Here is a 21583-nt window from a genome sequence, read left to right as displayed (position 1 = left end):
GATGTAACATTGTGAGTATCTTTTTTGATACGTGAAGTAAGTTTTCTCCACGGCTTCTAGAAATCCGCCAGGCATTACCATCACATTATACTTAAAGGACAAGTTCACCTTCATAGACATGTGGGTTGAGTGGATGCAGCAATATTAGTAGAATACATCAGTGAGAGTCTGAGCAAAATCGAACAATCCGTTAGAAAGTTACGAATTTTTGAAGTTTCTGCTCAGTCACGGCTGGATGAAAAGACTACTATAGCTTGTGATGTCACATGAGTACAACGATATAAAGAAAGAATAAAGAAAATTCAACATATTTCCATTTTTCTCGCATAACAAAAGGACACTCGACTTCTCTCTTTCAGAAGGCAGGGGGAATAATATTACCCTTAACATACGTCAGTAGCAAGTCGAAGAAATGTGCACTTTATTCAAAAAGTAGACTTTTGTGAAATTCTCTTTTTATTTTCCTTATATAGCTGTACGCAAGTGACATCATACATTGTAGTAGTCTTCTCTTCCAGCAGTGACTGCGCAGATACTTAGAATATTCGTAACTTTTGAACGGATTGTCCAATTTTCCTCAAACTTTCACTGATGTGTTCTCCTAATATTGCTGCATTCTCTCAATCCTTATGTATTATGAAGGTGGACTTGTCCTTTAACGGGATTTTCCTCTTACATCTCAAGATAGATTTGCTGTTGCATAGTACCTTTCTTTTTTTCTCGAGAATTATTTGGAATTCCCTCACGTCAAATAATATAGTGGCATGAAGTTTTACAGCACTTATAGCAACAATGATAATATGGCATTGTCATTTGGACAAGCAAACAAGCCTCTAAGCGTTGAGTGTGAGAGTACAAAATGAAAATGGATATGTAGGTTGCACGGATAGAAGAAGAGACATATCTTTTGATTTGATTTGATTTCTGAGTGTCTTTTTCATACATAAATCGAATACAGAGTGATTGAACGAACTACTTGAGCACAGTATAATTTGAATCTGAGAGTTAAAACAAGTTTGAAGTTTGAAGTCATCCCTCAAGTTAAAAAAGAACTTGTTTAAAAAATAACTTAAAAGTCATCCCTCTGACAGTCTGACAGAATCTATCAATCAGCTTTTCATCGGCACAATGGCTTCTGATACCATATTTTCTGAATAAACAGAGAAAAAAACTGTACTTTATTAAGTGTTTTAATTTAATCGTTTCCTGATTTTATTTTCTTATTCTGAAGTTTATACATATGTGACATATTAATCTTTCAGATGATAATGCTCATCAGACAAAAGTAATTGTATACATCCTTGGAGCTTCTCTTCTTGTCATTTTCACACTCTTCATAATACTGCTTACGGTAACCAGTTACGAAAAAGGTGAGTCAGAAGCAACCAGAACAAAAAGCAATGAAAAACCCAGACAAACATTTGTTAATGTATAAGTGGATGGGGAGGACTTCGAGAGACGGTTCCGATTTCCTTGGAATGGAATGCGTATCGGTAAATATTCACTTTTCTTCCCCTTCTTCATAATATCATAAATATTGCGCTTGCGTTTTCGATATAACCGAAAACTTTTTCTTTCTGCTAATACTGATGTGTAGGGCCCATACGTGTGATTGGCATTCCAATGAATCTTTTCTGTCTCATTTCAAACTCTCACTTAAAAAAAAAATACTGTTCAATAGACAAACAATCAAAAATGTCATTGGAAACTTTGTATTTTCCGGATACGAACATGTCAAACGGTTTTTGATATGGGAAGTCTTTGCTGGAAAAATACAAGATAAAATCTTGGGGTTTCTTCGATTTATTTTCATTTACTTCTTCTCTTTGCCTACATCAGGAGGCACAGACATTCACAAGCTTCAAACCTGCGAAATGACCTCTCAAATGAAAGGCAGCTGCAACATCCGACGGAGACCAATCGTGGTTTCTCATCGAACCCTGCCAGAGGTGACTTCAGCACACTGAGTTGCCCTTTGACTGACAAATCCAAACTTGGAATTCTTTCCGCTCAACAGGAGAACCCAGATCACGTCTACCAAGACATTGCGGAGGTAGACAAAATGCCCTGTCGCCGTGCTGGAGTTGAGGCAACTTCTCTTACTCACGAATATCTTAGCCTGCAGGAAACACCACAGGAACAAAGCGACTGTAATCGGGAACATGAATACTCGACCACAGTGAGTGGCCCTTTGACTGACCATTCCAAACTTGGAACTCCGTCGACTCATCAGGAGAAACCATACCACATGTACCATGACATTGCGGAGGTAGACAAAATTCCCTGTCACCATGCTGGAATAGAGGCAGCTTCTCTTACTCACGAATATCTTAGCCTGCAGGAAACACCGCTGGAACAAAGCGACTGTAATCGGGAACATGAATACTCTACCAGGATATGGAAATAGCGCCATCATTGGCAGTCTATTTCCAATGCAAGCCTTCCTTTGTCACTGGTATTTGATGTAGTTTATGTGTGATATAATAAAGCTATAGAGCCTTTTGCAATGCAGTCATCGTAGAGTGAGATTGCCTTCCACTGAGTTGTTAGAAAAACCCTTAACTCATAGCCTAACCCACGCATTGGTTTGTTTACCCGGTAAAAGCAAAAGTACCGGGGTGAACTAACAAAATAATAAAGACCACACGGTTGACAGCCAAACCCACCGCCAAACCCAGCGGAAAGACGAAGAGAATTCTGTCATTTCGCTACATTGTGACATTAGGATTGACGGTGTTGGCACTCACAGACAGGCACTGACAGGATGAGAAATCCAACATCTCCAGCGCTCACGGCAGACATGTTAATACGTCTGATATGAACATGGCACTGCTACGCGAAATATTTTGCCAAGACATGCAACTCTGACGAATTTGCCCAAGCTCGAGGTATCTGTTCAGAGGGCGAGAACATGCAAACAAAGCGAGGTCAATCAAGACTCAGAAGATGGTAGACCACAAAGAGACGCCGTGCTCTGTCATCCATCGGTCGGGCTTCGCAGCTTATACTGTTTTCTCCGAAAGAAAATATAGTTGGCCCTTTTTCAACGTATAGGGTTCTTCAGCAGCAAAGTCCTCAGACGAGGTCAATTATATTGCAAGTATTAGTGTTACACAACAAGGAAAATGCAATCTTTATACCTGTGATTGAGACATTGTCAAAAAATGTAAAACATATTATCATCCATAAATAGATATGTATAGAAATATGTTAGCCAATATGTGTCACTTTAACCAGACCAGTCCAGATGATTGTCCTTCCAACTCTGATGTAGTGTCTGTTGTAAACATCCATTGACAAACTACCCATTACCGAGTATGAGGATACTTTTACGCATTTGGGGTGCGCAATCAGATTTTCGCCCAGTAATTGTAATAGAAGACTTTTGGCAAATCCAATACATTTGTTTAATTTTGTTGAAATATCTGTTCAGGACGTATAGGGCTGTATGACATATCACTTCATTCAACCATATTTTGATTGTCTATTCTTGGCAAGACAATTTCTGATTGGTAACGAGTTTCCCCGCCACCTTTAAATTTGATCGCCAGGTATTTGCAAACTTTGTGTCAGGTGTTGTAGAGAGGGTAGGATATGTACTCTGTCTACGTAATAGGCACCGAGGACTCTTGTGCTTTGGTCATCAATACTGTATTATGTATAATATGAACCACAAGTGATATTCAAGTACTATATAGTTTGACATCCTTGGTAACAAGTGATTATACAGACAGAGGTTGTCGCAATGACAAGTTGTATTCTCCTATTCCAAACAGAACAATGTGAAATTCTTGTTATGTTTCCTAAAAATGTCAACAAATGTTTAGATGCTACTAAAGAAACTTTATTTTCGGAGGAATTTTACTTTGTTGTTACATTCCACAAACTTCATTAATCTTCACTCGACTACGATGTGATTTATGTGTACTAGAAGCTAAGAATGTCACATAATGGATGTTACCAAGATATCAGGTTGAAGCCCCTGTTCCACTATCACGATCTGGACCCCGATCTGTCCCCCGATCTGTCCCGATCTAGCAGATCGGGAGAGAGCGGCAAAAGCGTACGGGGATCGGAAGCATCGTAGCACCAGCGTGTGGAGGTCGGGGTTGGAGCGGGCATTTTTTCAGATCGGGAAGAAATTTTGAACCTGTTCAAAATTTCTTCCCGATCTCCCCGATCAAAATTGACCTATTTTTAATCGTACGGCAAGCGGGGAGAGCGTAGTGACAGCGTAAACGCAGCGGGGAGAGCGTAGTGACGGCGTAAACGCAGCGGAATGAGCGTAACAAGGTCTTTCTGAGCGTAGTAACATCGGCACAAGAACGGAACGAAAACTTACACAAAAATGTCTGCCAGAAGAAGATCGAGAGGAAACTGTTGAGGAGGAGGAGGGCATTGTCGCTGCACCTGTCAGGGCAGAACATGAAGAAGAAGAAGGAGCTCAAGAAAGAGATGAAGAAAAAGAAGAGAAGAAAGCAGCAAAGCAGCTATCTAAAAGGCGAAGAAAGAGAGACTGCACGTGATGCTTAAAGAGGAGGGAGAGGATATAGCAGAATTTTGAAGAATATGACATCATCTACAACTGGAGGAAGACGGACTATAAAAGCAAGGACATCAAGAAAAAGCCTTGGAAAAATCAGCACGTCTTTGTTTATAACAATGCATTGCTGCAAAAGAACCGTGAGTTGAGGAGCCTCTTCGAGGTCCACAGTATAATTCTTCGGTTCTGCATGCTAATAAGTTGACTGACTGCAGATCGACAGTCGAATCGGGGTACATCGGGGCACATCGGGCACTTTTCAGCTCTCTGAACGGGGTGGCAGCGTGATAAGATCGTATAGATCGTTCAGAGCGTAGATACAGCGTGCATCGATCGGATAACATCGCGAACATCGCACTGACAGCGTAGCTACAGCGGCAGAGATCGTAATGCCTCATTCCCGATCATCGTAGTAAGAGCGTTAATAGCATGCGTTATAGAATTCATTTCTGCACATAATATAATATTCACGAAAGGAGTGTGAGTTGTACTGTGTAGCCGTCAAGAGTGTATTTTAAATCACTTTTTTTTCCTGCTAGTGATTGTGACTGATATTGCTTTCTTTGTGTATTCGTTGCCACACTTTGCAGTGATATCTGATCAGAAGCTTTTTAAAAACTTTTGTGGTAGGATCAAGGTGTTTAAATTAATCACAAAAGCAAACATAAATGGGTACTTGGGTGTGTTTTGTTTTGTGATGCACGGTCACACACACACACACACACACACACACACACACACACACATATATATATATATATATATATATATATATATATATATATTCATATATGGGTGAGAATTTTGAACGATGTACAATTGCCAATTTTCGCACCTTATGACATTCTTTCCCTTAGAACACGCCAGGATGATCTAAGAAACCAGATTTTTTCATGTCATCTCAAAGATTGGTAAATTTCCTTTCAGGAAATATATGGTTTGGTTAACTTTTGCCTGATATTTTTCATTTGACAAGGACTTAAAGCGTAAAAATACGGTAAAAACGCTATTTTCACAATAATTTTTGTTTTTCAAACTAATGATGTGCATTTTTAATGGTACGTGGCATCTAATATCTGACCATGTTCTGGATCTGACACATCATGAGTATGAACCACAAAATTATAAGAACTTTATGAGCACGTATAAAATCACAGAGAACAATTGAAATATCAAAGTCCTAAACAGACGAACGTCCGTGGTGCTTTTATTTCTATCGCTGCTGCAAATTCTACTTTGTTGTCCCAACTGTAATGTATACGAAAATTTGGTGTTCCACCTAATGAACATATCCTGCAAAAAGTGTACGTCTGCTGGCTGTACATGGGACGTAATATTCTTTTATGCAAAATCATACTCAGTTTTCGTCACGGACGTGCTTCCGCTGTTTTCTAATATAGATCGTATCCCATTAAACGCTTTTGGTGATATTGTTCTGAGTCGTAATCAACTAAGATCTAGCCACACGATAATATGTTTGTTTTGAGTTTCTGTCCATCCTTTGTCAAATAGGAACCGAAATTATATTTTTAGACGAACCTCCGAGAAAAAAAGAACGTCCGTGATGATTAAAACGTTTTCGAGTGGGACACCATCTTGCTTTGATGACGAAGGTGCATCTTACCTTTGGCTCTCTAGCCGAGGAGCTGTATGTTATTTTTGGAGCGGACTGAGGCTTGTCCGCAGTTTTTGGACCATGCAATTCACCGAAAACCAAACAAATAATTAATATTTTCTTTGAAAATTCACCTCCTGATCCCCCTCTGAGCAATACATATGTTGTAAGGATGTCAAATTTCTTATAATTTGCATTGACAATACCTTTTCAAATTTTTGAAAGAGTTAGGAAGGCTAGGTACTCTCTGCCGATTAGTTATCCGTCCGGGAACATGACCCTATCAGTAGAACGAACGTCCGTGACAATTCCAGAGAACGTCCGTGACGTATGCAATCCCTTCGATAGGGATAACTTGTCCCGAAAGTGTCCTGTATTCTTTAAAACTTTTAGCTCCAATAGCCACAAATAAAGTTTTACAAAGGAAACAATGAGTTTAGGGCAGTAGTTTCAGAATTTTTAAGGCGTTATGTGATCATGATGAAGAAACAGTTGAAAATTTACTCACAATTTTACGCTTGTTTTCCCTCTAATTATACAAAAAACAGCTAAACACTGAAAACAAAGTTATAGGTAAATGGAATTTTGCGTAATCTGTAATTTCTGTGCATTTAAATTTCTTTCTAATGAGGACCTGGAGACAATTTGTACTGTTACAGGTTCTAAAAGTTTCGCTCACGGACGTTCTGTCCGAGAAAGGAAATTGCTGATAATTACAAATATATCACTGCACATAAAGTTAATGTTAGTTGAAAATATTACCAAATCACCGAGCCGCTCATACCCAAAAGTGAATAATGTTCAGCACTCAATTTACTTGTAATAACAACAGGAAAACGTTTTAGTCACGGATGTTCGTTGGTAGAATAAGTCCATGGATTACATAGTAGGAGAAAGAGGACCAGTGCCACTTTTTAGTGACAGGTGCGCCAAGTGTTTATCTTTTGAGTATGGTAGCTGCCGTCTCAAACAGAACACATCCAGTTTTGGCCTCCATAACGGACGTTCGCTGTAATTGTCATGATATTAAATGCCTTAATTCATTCTTATTTTTCTCTTCATGACGATTTTTCTCTCATTCCCTCAATAGCCTGGACATGCTGCGACCAAACAGAAAACAGAAACAAAACAAAACAAACCAAAACAAATCCAAAAAGTGCTACGTGATCACATGCAGGATAATGACGGCAGAAGTCTGTAATGGGCATGTGTTGAATAAAAAATGGAAAAGTTTCAAAAGGACGTGGAAGCAATTGAATAAAAATGACTGAGAAACAGAGAAGGGATCGAGCTCCAACACACAGAGAAAAGAATTGCCAGTGCACTCCCGTTGTACCAAATTCCTCTGGAGAAGTTTTTGTTTGTTTGTTTATGTTTTTTTATTCATCGAAATACCGTCACAAGCGAACATTGTCTGATGAAAACAAACAAATCCTCCGCTTATCATCACATGGTGTTGTTTTATACTCATCAATGAAAAGCAATGTTCATTTGTAATTCTTTCCAAGATTTTTTTTTTCATTTTACATTTAAGAGACAGAGAGATCGTCATTTTGTTTGTGCTTTTGTGCTTACTTTGAAAACACATGTTAAAAAAAGTAATGATTAAGAATAGGTTTAAGGTTGCACTTTGATACGTTCGCTCTTCCTAAGATTCGTTACTCCGATGTCCAAAGGTTTGTTATTCCGAAAATAAAAAAAAAAAGTTTGTAGTTAATTAAGGAGGTTTGTTATTAAAGATGTTCTTATTCCGAAAGTTTGTTAGTCCGAAAAATAAATATTAAGGATCATTATTTTAGGTCCGTTCTTCTAAAAGTGGAAAGGGCCTGATATTCGTTTAGGTGAAAACGGTTATTATGAGGTTTTGAAATTTGGAGGATTTTAGTTGCTTGTTTCTCCACATTTGGATAAGCGAACATGATTTTTCATGTTCCCATTAATAAACCTTTCGATTAACCTTCGGAGATTCCTATCATTTACCGAATAAAAAAGCTTCATAATTATACGAACTCTATCAATTTTCGTATTGACAAACTGTATGAATAACGAGCCTCCGAAATGACGCGCTACAAAATGTTTGTTATAACAAACCATATTGTATAATATCGAAGTCACAAACATCCAAGTAATATGGACTTATTGTGTCTTGTTATGAAGAAACTTCGCAGTATCGAACCTATTATCATTTCTGACTAATATAATAATACAAACTCTCCTCGGTAACTGTGTGTAACACAAGGAGCAAACATAGAGGGATTTCTTCCCAACGTATTCGTTTGCCCTCCCCAGCTAAACTTCGTATTTCTATAACGCAGCACATTCCTGTTGTCTTTCTCTGTTAATTATTTGTCATAATTTTAGCTGTGACCATGTTCGTTATAAGCAAATTTTGCATTGTAGACTTTAGATAACAAATTTAGGACCTGAATCTTTACTTCATGATAACGAAATTTTGATATATATTCGTTCTCAAGGATGGACTACGTCACTGAGATTACACGTACGTTTGTACGTTCATTTACGAGAGATGGAAAAAATTGTTTCCTTTTATTCCTCAGTATGAGAAGATAAACAAGCTTATATAATAAAGAATTGGTAATATCTGTTCAGGATTTTGCAGAGGAGTTTGTTCTCGACATGAAATTGCTGTTTGTTGTGTGTAGAATGCGTTTCCAACTCAAGAGAGCTGCATCTTGTTTGTTCCGAACGTCCGTGAGCTACATGCGAACCTCCGTGATGAAAACTATGCTATGTTCGTTGGGTTATAGAGACTGCATAGATCAGATACATCTTAAAAAGGTATGTTATTATTTGGGAGTGGGGATTGAAGTATGGGATAGTGAAATAAGAGGTCAAAATATTGAGTTTCTGTAAAATGCGCGTAAAGTGGAGAAAGTGTTTAGCGGAAGAGCAATATTTCAACAGAAACGACGAATTTAGTTAAATCATCAGTTGTCTACCATTACGTACAGGTTAAGAGTACAAGCTTAATATTCTGCAAGCACGTACACATGTCCCTTAAGATATTTTGTTAGGATTTTGAACTGAATCAGATCTTTGCAAACTATGTTAAATGGTATTCAAGTGTCTGTGCTGTACTATTCCTCACGGACGTTCGCTGCTCTGGACATGGTAAACTTCAGCGGTGAATAAAAACTTGTTCCTCTGGGAAAATCCTAGTATAATTGGGTTCATATTAAAGCTTGAGTTATACTCTTTCAGGTAAGATGAATAATTTGGAGAATTTCCTACTTTTTAAATTTTGCCTTGTTTTGGCTCAATTGTACATCGTTCAAAATTCTGACCCATATACATATGATTAGAATAACACAGACACGTGTATATATATATACATGTATATATATATATATATATATATATATATATATACATGTATATATATATGTGTGTGTGTGTATGTGTTTGAGTGTGTGCACATATTCATGTTGTTGAGCACTGTTGAGAGTCACATTGTCTGTGCGCATTGGTGGAACATTTTCGGGTTGCGCATTATACGTGCTACATTGTATTTAAGTGCAAACACAACATAAAACAGATTCAAGGTATTCCAGAGACATACATGAAGAAAGTGGAAAGTTACCAAAATCACTATGATGTCTTTTCTTTGTATTCTTAAAGTAAAGATAACCTGGGGTGCTTAGCGAGTGGTCAAAGACTTACGATCTGCTAATTCTCCATGCAAGGAACAGCAATAAACTGATCACAAAATATGCTCAGAACTGTATGTAAATTTTAAAGAATGTGGTCTAAGCTCCAAGAGCTCCAAGAGTGGAGGTTTGAACACTTGATTCCACCTTTCCAACCAAAGTGATCTATGTATTCTTTTTAAAATATATGATCAGAAACACTATAGTTTGTTGGACTCCACTGACAAATATGAGACAACATTTTTTTACAATTTTTTTTTTTTAAAGGTAATTGTGCCGCAGCCAGCCACTATTAGGGCAATGGATGCAACCACACACATGTAGCTTGATGGTAAAGATGACGCACGCGTGTGGCTTTAATACAATAATACTAGGTGTAGGCCAGGGAACAAATTTAGTGCAGTGCGCGAGGCGAGAAAGAAGCGCCAACAATTTGACACGTCTTGGGACTTGGGATTGTTTTAATTAGGAAGAAAACTGCACCCAATCTGAACAAGACTCAAGAGCAATCGCACAGTCGGGAATATAACACTGTCTAAAACTAATGACTGCAGCCCGGGTAGGCCTGGGCTGTGTCTACAGTTGTCAGCTATACCCGAACAGCACCGCGAGATCAAATCCCCCGAACAGCTCCGTAACTAACTATAGGCCCATAGACCAAGCACTGCACTGCATGCAAGCATCGATTTAAAAAAAGTGGAGATTGAATAAAACTTATCTTGTTTGCCTTAAGTGCTACTGACATATTGCAATTAGCTAGGGGTAGGACTAGATTCCACTTCCAAGTTCCATACACGCACGTCGCGTGAAATTCTGCACAGAGTCAGCTGCATGACATGCACGCTGGCAGTTGCTGTCTGTATATCACTGCGGCGGGGTTGCGGCGCAGTGATCATTCAAAAATTTGTTAAAATCCCACCTCATCTGTGTCAGATTCCATGATGTAAGAGTAATGATTAGGCACACCCTGGATTGATATTGCGAATTGGATACAAATACCGGTAGGAATGCAGAAGGGTGGACATCAAAAAAAAAAAAGAAAAAAAAGGAGAGAATAGACACAATGATATACGGTTCAATAACAGTAACATCTGAGGACTTACGTTGGACAGAATATTTTTCTCTGATTAAAAAAAAATGATATAAATGTAATTGACTAATGCCTATAGAAATGATCACTTGATTGAGGTCTGATAATGAAACAGGACTAATTTGGTTGTATATTATAAAATTTCAATAAAAATAATTTCAATTTATTCTTAAAAGAATTAAAAGTTTTTGATGTTGATATATCGTTAGGAAGTGAGTTCCAATACTTTGGCCCATCGTAGATGAAGGTGTTCTGAGCCAAAAAAGTTCTGAAAAATGGCAAATGGAATTCAGTTGATCGCCTTGTTGGATAATTGTGAACGGATTGAATTCTTAGAAACATTATTTCAAATATGTTTGGTAGATTGTTTTTTATCATGATTATACGTAAATTGTCCTAAACTAAACAAGTACCAATCTTTAAATTTCAATATTTTGTTTTCAAAAATTAACGGGTCAGCATGAGACAAAAATTCAGTGTGACATAAACGGAGTTGCTTCTTATGTAATAGAAGTAATTTGTTTGATAGTGTTTGATATATATTTCCCCACGCAAGAATACCATACTTTAAGTAAGACAATACTTATGAGGGATGAATAATGTAAACAGGGGCGACAAAGGAAAATGAAATTTAATCTTGTTAATTATTCCAATATTTCATGAAATAGTTTTACATAAACAATCAATATGAAACATCCATGAAAGTTTATTATCAACTGTTATTCAAAGAAATTTAATATCGGAAACATTTTGCAGTGGAGTCCCATCAAAAACAATATCCACCGGTGGTGTCTAGAGTTGCTAAAAAGCACATATTTTGATTTTTTTTTTTTTTTTGGAAAGATGATTTATTTGCTTTTATCCATTGTGATTTCAATGAGTAAGATGATTATTGTGCGAAAAAAACCCAAGTTTAAGTCAACCGCAAAGAAAGAGAAAGAAAGAACATCCGATGATCTACAAAAATCATTTATATGAATAACAAACAAAAGCGGACGTAATAAACTTCCCTGTAAGACCCCACATTGAATATCTAACATTTTTGAGTTACAAACATTCAAAAAAAAAACATATTGGTTCCTGTTCATGAACCACTCCAATTTCTCATTCCGATTTCCCCACCCCTTTTAGAAGTCCCAACTAAAGCGGTATTTCATAGTCCCTTCACCCTTAGCGGCTCTGAGCAGTGCGCTCTCTTTGATGATAATATTACTTGTATTATTCAAAAGTGAATCTACATGATTAGAGTGACAAGAATAAAGAGGTAATGATATTAATCACTCTTGCGGATCAGTTGCACTACTGGGATACTATAAACACATGAAATTATTGGTAAGCACACTATTTATATATGAAAGTAATTAAACATAATGATGAAAACTACACGAGGTGTACATGGACTACTGCACATCTTATTCATACAAATCAAATAATTTTTTTCCTGATCTCCGCAGTGGTTACGTTACGTCCCTCTGTTTCGCTTCCTTTCGGGTGAGAGAGATCACACAATGAAATTCTGCACCACAAGTTACAAACGTTATAAATTGTCTACATGCACACACACGCACACACACACACTACATAGAGAGACACACACAAACACACCACCAGAGAGAGAGAGAGAGAGAGAGAGAGAGAGAGGGGGGGGGGGAGTGGGGGCGATGGCAGGGTTGCTCAGTCTTACTACAACCACTCGGGCATTATTCCTTTACGATGTCAATAAGTGTAGCCTCTACAGCCAACACTTTTAATCGTCTTGGAGTGGACGACGGAGTCTTTTTTAACCATAATCACAACGCACTGCAAGTCTGGCTAACACCTTTACTTGACGCTTATTCCAGTTGTCAGTGATGAGTACGGATACCTATAGCAGAATCTGCGTCTGTAATGATATTCAGGTATAATTATCGAATGTGGAGTACTCGCAATATCGCTATCGAGTTGAGAAAAAATGGATCTCATACTTTGGCTCTTTGCTGGTTTCATTCTCTTTCCCCCCTTTTTCTCACTGTCCGAAGGCCATACAAAAAGTGAGTATCTTTATTTTTATCAAGTATATCGCTCTATGGATTCATTTCAAGCTCTTTGCATAAGTGCATCTTCATACAAGGGGATAATCTATCAAAAAAAAATCATAAAAACCTCATCGGGATTTCCATATAGGTCCTACAATGATTGGTATTACAATCAGCTGAGTTGGTCAATTAAGATGTACGAATTGCTAGCTTAAATGTTGTTGATTAGAAATGGTACGTATAGAGGGGGTTTCTGAATATTAGGACTCTAAAATAATTAATGATGAATACATTGTAAGAAATCATGCAACATAGACTTATCATTTTCTCTCCGTGGCAAATTACGTTGCTGAAGTGAATAAACATGAATTGAATTGAAACACGATCTCCACAATTCGGACTTCCTCTCTATCAATCTCATCAAACTATCATCGCGCTCACATGTTTTAGCGCTTGATTGCAAAATATATCGTCCTAATCACTTTATCCCGTAGATATTACTCTCAGCTGCTCAGGGAGGGCACAAGAACTCCAGGTATCGTGCGACGCCAGCTGCGCTGCCAGCCGTGATACTTGGAATATACAGGCACCTCATGGACGGCGAATTCTTATTGGCATAAAATCTATCAACAACAAAGATATGGGAGTTCATATGTTCGATAAAATAGCTAACAAATCGTCTCTGGTTATGATTCTTAATTACAACCAGAGTTTTCCGGTGATATCACTGACCCATCAGATTCAGCTTTGGATTTGGCATATATATCTACCCAGTGAACTTTAAGATGAGGGTAGAGTGTAACGAAGGTAAGTGTTCATGATATGCATGATGATGAATATCGATTTTCGTCGTAAGTATGCAGCTTTGTTAATCTATTCTGAAAAAGAAAGTTTTTTCGACCAAACACTGATATTTGTTTATACTCATGTAATTCATAAGTCCTCATTTTTCGCAAGAGTGTTGTTCAGATTCAGGTAAAGGAAAGACTCTCGAGTTTTGTGCAAATGCTTACGATATTTAGAATAGTGCTAAAAAGCTGGAGGAAAAATACTGAATATTTCGCGTTTGATTTTGCTTAATCAAATAAGCTTAAAGGGAAGTCACAGCAGTTTACGATAATGCAATTTCGACTCTATTAAGTAACCCAATTGTTCATCAGTCCTGATGGATAGGCATACATGGTTGCAGCCTAATTACTATTAATCTGTAAGATAATGTATTTCATGCATCATACATGAAATACGACAGCGAGAGAAAAAAGAAATCCACAAGAAGAACTTTGAATTAAGACTTGAAATTTGATATTAAATTTTAATCACTGGTAGAAAGAAAGGACTATCATGGAAGCACTGTAATTTTTTTTTCTCTCTTAAGAAATAATTATTTCGTCGATGATTTTCTGGTCTTTTTCAATGCATGCATGTAAAGTTTTCATTTTGCATGGCCTCACTTCACATTTCAATGATTATCGGCCACTAACATTATGCGTACTGCTGTAAAAAAAGATTATTAAATTAAGTCGATATACCGCATTCTATTCACTAATGGTTTGACGAATCATTGCTACAACCGACTGGTTTTAAGTTACATCTCAGTCCTCTGAGTGCGTATTTTTAAGGCCACTTGATAAGAAATCATTCATCATATAACGAAAAGAATCGAACCGCACACAAAGCAAACATCAAATACTTAAATTTAAAAAAAAAAAATTATGAAACATTGCCAAATACAAAACTACAGAAAGAAATGGAAATATGAACAGAAAAAAAAAATGGACTAACTGACATTGTACCTGAAACAACATGATTACATACCCATGCGGACGCCAAATTATCCCTATTTATTGAATTATGCCTTGTCTATGAGTGTTAAGAATCGAAGACTGGTGCTGGGTGTGTTCGACAACGATGTTTCGAACATATCAGGAAATTGTTTCAAGATATCTATACACACATTCCGATGAGCGAATTCCAAAGCAAATTGACAGAATAGTAAAATTTAAAATAGATCCAAGACTTATATCATATCAGTGATATGAAAGGGAAAAAGGAACTGCAGAATCCATACATGTAATGTTTAGGTCAAGTAAAAAAAATAACACAAGTAATAATATCAGATGTAAAAACGTTTTAATAGAGATGAAAATGTCAGAGATTTCGTGCACATGTGGCCGTTACGAATGATCTTTGTTGCAACCCTTGTTGGATGCAATGATCTCTATATCATTTTCTTTTCCTTTACCGCTTATCAACTGGAAAATATCTTTGAAGGTACATTATTATAGCAGTTTTACTAGTTACCCGAGGGTGACTGGTTTCTCAATGTGTTTCGTTTCTGTCACTCGACAGTGTCAGGAAATTGTACATGCGGATTTATTTTCTATAGCTTGTGCCATATTGGCATTACTTTAACGAAAGATAGGAAAACGTTGGGGGTGTTTGAATCGGACTCAACGTGATATGCTTCTGTATTACAAAGGGGAAGTATAGCTCAACGTTTTGTCTGGTTACCAACTTTCCAGGTTGTTTCTTTTTGTTTTTGTCTTTTTTTAATTTTCGACAGCGCCAAGCTAGTAATGAAATATATTTCGTTGTGAAAAGGAGAGAAATTGAATATTTTGACATACAATAACAAGTATATGATGGAATTGGGACTATCAGGTGTCCGTGTCCATTTCGAGGATCGCCATTCTCACATGAGAGGTTGGGTGAGAAGGGCTGCTGTAGCCCCTAAAATCATAACACTTCTCCCTCTTCCTAGGAAGTATATTTTCCATTGAAAATTTCTTCTAGATACAGTTGATAGTCGCTTAACAAAGAATTCTGGTAATTAAATGTTTGTATTTGTTCAGTTTGAGATATACATGTTTAGCGACAGTAATAACACATTCCCACCTATATCTTTCATCGGCGTTTCCAAGAAACGAATCATTTCCTAAGGAGGTTCGTAGGCAGTGCAGTAATTTTAATTTACCTCTGTTAAGGACTTTATTTCCTCAAGATACATTAATGCAGAAAGGTCGTAAATTTTGATTTTTGTGGATTGCAAAATAGAGAATTATACTGTATCCCTCTAAGTGTAATTTATATATTTTTTTCTTTTTGTCTTCTACCGAAGGAGTGTTTCTAACTGATCCATTACGGATTCAAATAATATCATGTTATCCAGAAAATGAAATGCATTATTCATCTCATCAGTACAAGCTAACAGCTGCATTGAATTTTAAGTTATTTCGAGCCACTTTCTTGTTTATCCTCGTTAGGATTCCTTTCTACGTATTTTGTTGCCGTTGTGCACTGTCATTGTCCAAAATGCATTTCACTCTGTTTGTAGTTTTTGTCTTGTTTGTTATGTGATGTCTGTCCTGTTTTAAATTACGGCATATATTAATTTTGTAAATCAGAATATTTCAGTTCTTGGGTTGATTGCATGGGTTGTACACAGTATATAAACAATACTTTTTTTTTACCGACAAATGAACTTATGTAACCGGTTTCAAGTATACAATATGTATATGCTTTGCTTTCGATTCTTTTACCTTACTTTTTATCTGGCAGCCAGCCAAGTGTACTCAAGACCTTTTGAAGATTTCTGATATTAAGTTTTGGGGAAGAAGAAAAAATAAACTGAATGAAAAATTTCAGGCATATATTCTAAAATTTAACATAATGTGTGGTTATAACATTGACAAAATCACATTAAAAGACTATTAAGCACAAAGAGGAGTTGGATTCAAAACTTCGAAAAGAAATGAAAATAGAAATCGGAAAAAGGGTTTACACTCAGATAATGCCTAAAGATCATACTTTGCCTCTGTTGACCAAAAGCACATATAACAGCTAAAAATGCAACATTTATGTGTATGTGTATGTGTGTGAGTGTGTGTGTGTGTGAGAGAGAGAGAGAGAGAGAGAGAGAGAGAGAGAGTTTTCTGTATGTCACACCGAGGATGGTGATTCCATTGTTACCTCCAAAGGAGGAGGTTATGTTTTTCGTTACCGTTGGTTTGTTAGTTAGTTTGTCCGTGTGCAATATAATTCAAAAAGTCGGAAAAAAGGAACCAGTGGGACTCGAACCTGTCATCTACCGCTTAGTAGATGACACTCAAACCTGAGCCTTCACCCCTCTGAATAATATCTTTCTTGCATTTATCTTATGCCCTGTCCGCCCTGGACTACTTAACATAACAATGTCGGAATCTCGGAGCTTTGGTATTTGTTCCATAGGCCAGTGGATTGAGGCTGAATTTGGGGGTCAACTGGCAACTATCGTATAACAAACAAATTTTGTAATTTTTTGAAAGTATATGTCTTAACAAACTTACCAGTAAAATTTACCTAGAATTTCTGCGTCGGAACATGCCCAAATGACGTCATCAACATGGCCACCCCCAAACCAGAAAAATGAATGATAATTTTAGAATATCTCAAGTGTTCATTATACAACTGACATTAATCATGAGACAAGTTGCCAGTGTATGTATTTCTTATTTCCTGCCTTTCTTCAAGCAAAATTGGGCCCATTTGTGACCTCTTTTTCAAAAAATCTGAGCACAAATTAAGTCATTTCTATGGCAACTTTATGCCGAAAACAATTTTTTTTTCAAACAAAAAAGGCAACACCCTCTCAACGATAAACACCATTTTGAATTTATATAAGTATGTAAATTTAATTGACTGGAGTTGAGACCTAACCTGTGAGAGACCATAGCTATACCATGGTTACACTCAAACTTGCCTGTAGCCACTATAACACAGCTGTCCAGATATCACAATTTTCATTACTAGTAGTGTATTATGTATATTCCATCTCAGTAGCTGGATTTTTTGTTGTATTTCGTTTTGCATTTGGCACAATCATAAGACAAGCTGACATTTCGTTCAAGCCGATTAGGCATAGAACATGGGTAGATTAAGTCAATTTCTCATAAAATGAGACCCTCCTCCACCTCAGCCTCCACTCCCAATAGAAATGGTTAGTTCATGGCTGTTCCTTTCTTGCAGTCCTGTAGGGTGTTTCACCAAACTTCTCATTGGTTTCAGTTTCACTTCACTGGTTTCAGTCTGGCTATCTCACTTTTCTGATTGATATGTTTCAGTCATGAGGACTTGCTAAGAAACTGAAAACACTAATTGACACTGATCTCACTGAAATCAATGCCAGTGGTGAAACGGGTCTTGCATGGACTTCTGTACGATACCAAAGCAAGCTCATTATACTCGATGGACTACTATAACAAATACTGTACTTAAATGAAGCACTGTTAACAGAAACTGGATACACATTTTGTCATAGATCACATTAGTCCAGTCTAGGGTTTCACCCACTACTAATTGCAGTAGGAAATTCCACAGCAGTGCCACTTGTTATGGGCTCCTAAACACCATACTCAAAGTCCAAAGAAATCCAGTGGGGCAAAGTGGCTAAATTTCTATGATATGCAAATTAGCTCCCATTATGATAAAAATAAAGTGTTTCCATGAAAACTATACTTCTACGTTTTAGATTGGAACACCGAGAGTGTTGAAATCTATGTTTACAATGTCAGTTAGTGCGATGCAAACATTCACCATGTACATAGTCTGGGCCTCATTTGCATAATACGCAAATTAGCTCCCATAGGCCTAATGATAAAAATACAGTGATTCCATGAAAACAATGCTTCTAGGATTGAGACTGGAACATCGAAAGTGTTGAAATCTATGTTTACGATGTCAGTTAGTGCGATGCAAACATTTCCATGTACATAACCTGGTCCTCATTTGCATAGTATGCAAATTAGCTCCAAAATGATAAAAATACAGTGTTTCCATGAAAACAATGCTTCTAGGTTTCAGATTGGAACACCAAAAATGTTGAAACCTGTGTTTGCAATGTGAGTTAATGCGATGCAAACATTTCCACGTATATAATCTGGGCCTCTTGCATGATATGCAAAGGGTTCCGAGCCAACGGAATATTCTAATGCCTCAAAGTGCCCGATATGAGCACATCAAGAGTGTTCAAATATGATATTTCAGTTTCTCTTCACCAAAAACAAATTTTACAGCCTTAGTAAACTAGCGTGAATAATATCATAAAATTAGAGTTTGTTATCAGACAGATAATGACAGCTTATCCATTAATTACGTAGAATCAAAGTACGAAATGAAACAAGTGTCAACATCTATAATTTGTCTAATTTTGTAATGAATGAACTCTGTTTGGAGCGTGGTTTGCTCGAATCTTGATGATTCATCTCTTGCATCCTTGAGGGTTTTGAGATATTGAAGATGGCACAGTCAAAGGAAACCCTGTGGGTAGAGCCCAAAGTCACCCCAGTCGATCATAATTATCCCCACGACCATTTTACACAACATCCATCAACCAACGCGATTTCCGTTGTTCTAAGCGTACAAAATTTTATCTTTAAGTCGTTTGGCCGTCTAGCAAAGACTCTTTCATTTCCATGAAATAGAATTGACACTGACAGAGACATTTTTCTACAATGTGTATAATTATCTTTAAAAAAGTGGTGCACAGTCAAAGCGACTCGTAGGGAGGTACCCGAATTCATCCCTATACCCTCACGGCCCGGTACAAAACATAATTATACACGCGTGAATACAGATGTTTGAAGCGGAAAAAAAATAACGTCCTTTTCTTTTCATTTCCATTAAAATTCAGTGGAAGTTATAGAAGAATTTTTGTTCTACAATATCTATAAGGTAAAAATGGTTCATATACGAAGACAACCGCGTGGAGGGTGCCAAAATTACCCCACCCAAAGGCAGTCTAAGACATGCAATAATCATGTACCAACGCAAATACATAGTTATGTTCTATGGGGGGGGGGGGGGGTCCTTCTGGTCCTCTAGCAAAGAAACTTTTATTTAATGAAATTCAATGGAGTCAACAGACGATATATTGCTCTGCAATTTTGACTTACACTGACATAGTTAAAGTGATTATCATTCGAAGGGAGCTTACTATATGGGAAGTGCCCACATTAATTGCCTCTATACATGACCCTTTGTAACGCAGATATCAACGCAATTACAGTCGTTCCAAAAGTGCATGTCTTTAAAAAAAAAAAAGTCGTTCCTCGAGTTTTATAACTATCACTTGAGTTTTATGCTTATGTATAATTATCGTATGGTGCTATAATCATTGTAAATTCTTTTCATTCGACATAGTTTTACGCACCTCATTTTCTGTTACAAAGAAATTGATGTCTATCTGTTCTTGTCGAAAAATGAAATAAAGATTAAATTGAATTGTATTGAATTGGATTCCTGCCATATCAAGACACTTTTTTTTTTTAATAAAAATTGCCGGGGAAGAGATAAAATAACAACATTGATCTACAATAGAAACCAAAGGGTTCACTTGCAGAGACCACCTTGTGGGAGGTGCTCAAAGTAACTCCATGCATCCTAAAGGCGATGAAAAACATGCAGTATACAACCGCGAAAAATGTTCCATGGTTACATACGTCTGAAAAGCTCTTCCGCCTGTGTAGCACATACGCTTTTATTTTCGTAAAATGCAATTAAGGTGATACAGGAGACGTTGCTTTACAATATCTATTGTGTCAAGCCCTTGGGAAGTGCCCAGATTACACCTACCCTGACCGTCGTGGTCCCAAAACAGATTAACAAAACATGCATTATATGCCAAAGCAAACTCACTTGTACATGCATGTAAAGTCGTTTTGCCGAGTGGTAAATAAAGACACTTTACTTTTCATGATTTTTAAATGGTAAAGACACTGCTTTACAATCATCATTTATAATCAAAGGGGTGCACATTCAACGGCAACCGAGTGGGATGTGTTCAAAATCATCTAACCCCAGGGCAATATAAGAAACATGCACTAGCACATAGCACAAATCTGTTTCAATTTTCCATGACTTCCCATTGTCCCGATCGTTACAGTTGTACAGCAATTACCCTTTTGTTTGCAAGAAATGCAATATAATTACAAAAATAAAAATGCTCTACATTAACTACATTGTCAAAAGGGGGAACATTCAAAAGTTACACCCGCCGATCCAGACCCGCAATTTCATCACACCGATACTATGAACGCAAATACCGACGTTCTTTCGTGCATGGTTTTAGAAGTAGTTCCAGCAATACAGCTACACACTTTTATATCAATGAATGTTGTGGAAATGATAGGAGACGCGTTGCTTCAAAATATCTATTTAGTGGGAGGATGCACATTAAATGCCAATCCTGTGGGATGTGCCCCCAAAGTACACCACCCTCATGGCAATTTAGAAAACATTGAATATTATTAACGCGAATACACTATAATTATGTTCCAAACGTACATGTTTTCAAACTTCGATAGTGCCGAACATCAAGGGCACTTTTGTTTTCAAAAATACGTTGTAGTTAATAGAGGAGACATTGCTCTACAGTATCCATATCGTCCAGAGGGTGAACATTAAAAGACAACCCCATGGGAATTGTCCAAAGGTACACCTACGCTCAAGCCCCCTTAAGACAAAATATAGATATTAGCAACGCAAACACCGTTGTTCTAGCGTGGATGGTTTTAAAGTAGTTCCGGCAATATAGCAAATACACTTTTTAACAATGAAAAGTCATGGAAATGATAGAAGAGGTTTAACTTTGCAAGATTTATACAGTGAAGAGGGTGC

This window comes from Diadema antillarum, unplaced genomic scaffold (genome assembly GCF_040938485.1).
Source record: "Diadema antillarum isolate AM-2024a unplaced genomic scaffold, OU_Dant_1.0 seq00000401_RagTag, whole genome shotgun sequence".
NCBI classification, from domain to species: Eukaryota; Metazoa; Echinodermata; class Echinoidea; order Diadematoida; family Diadematidae; genus Diadema; species Diadema antillarum.
This window is presented reverse-complemented; position numbering follows the sequence as displayed.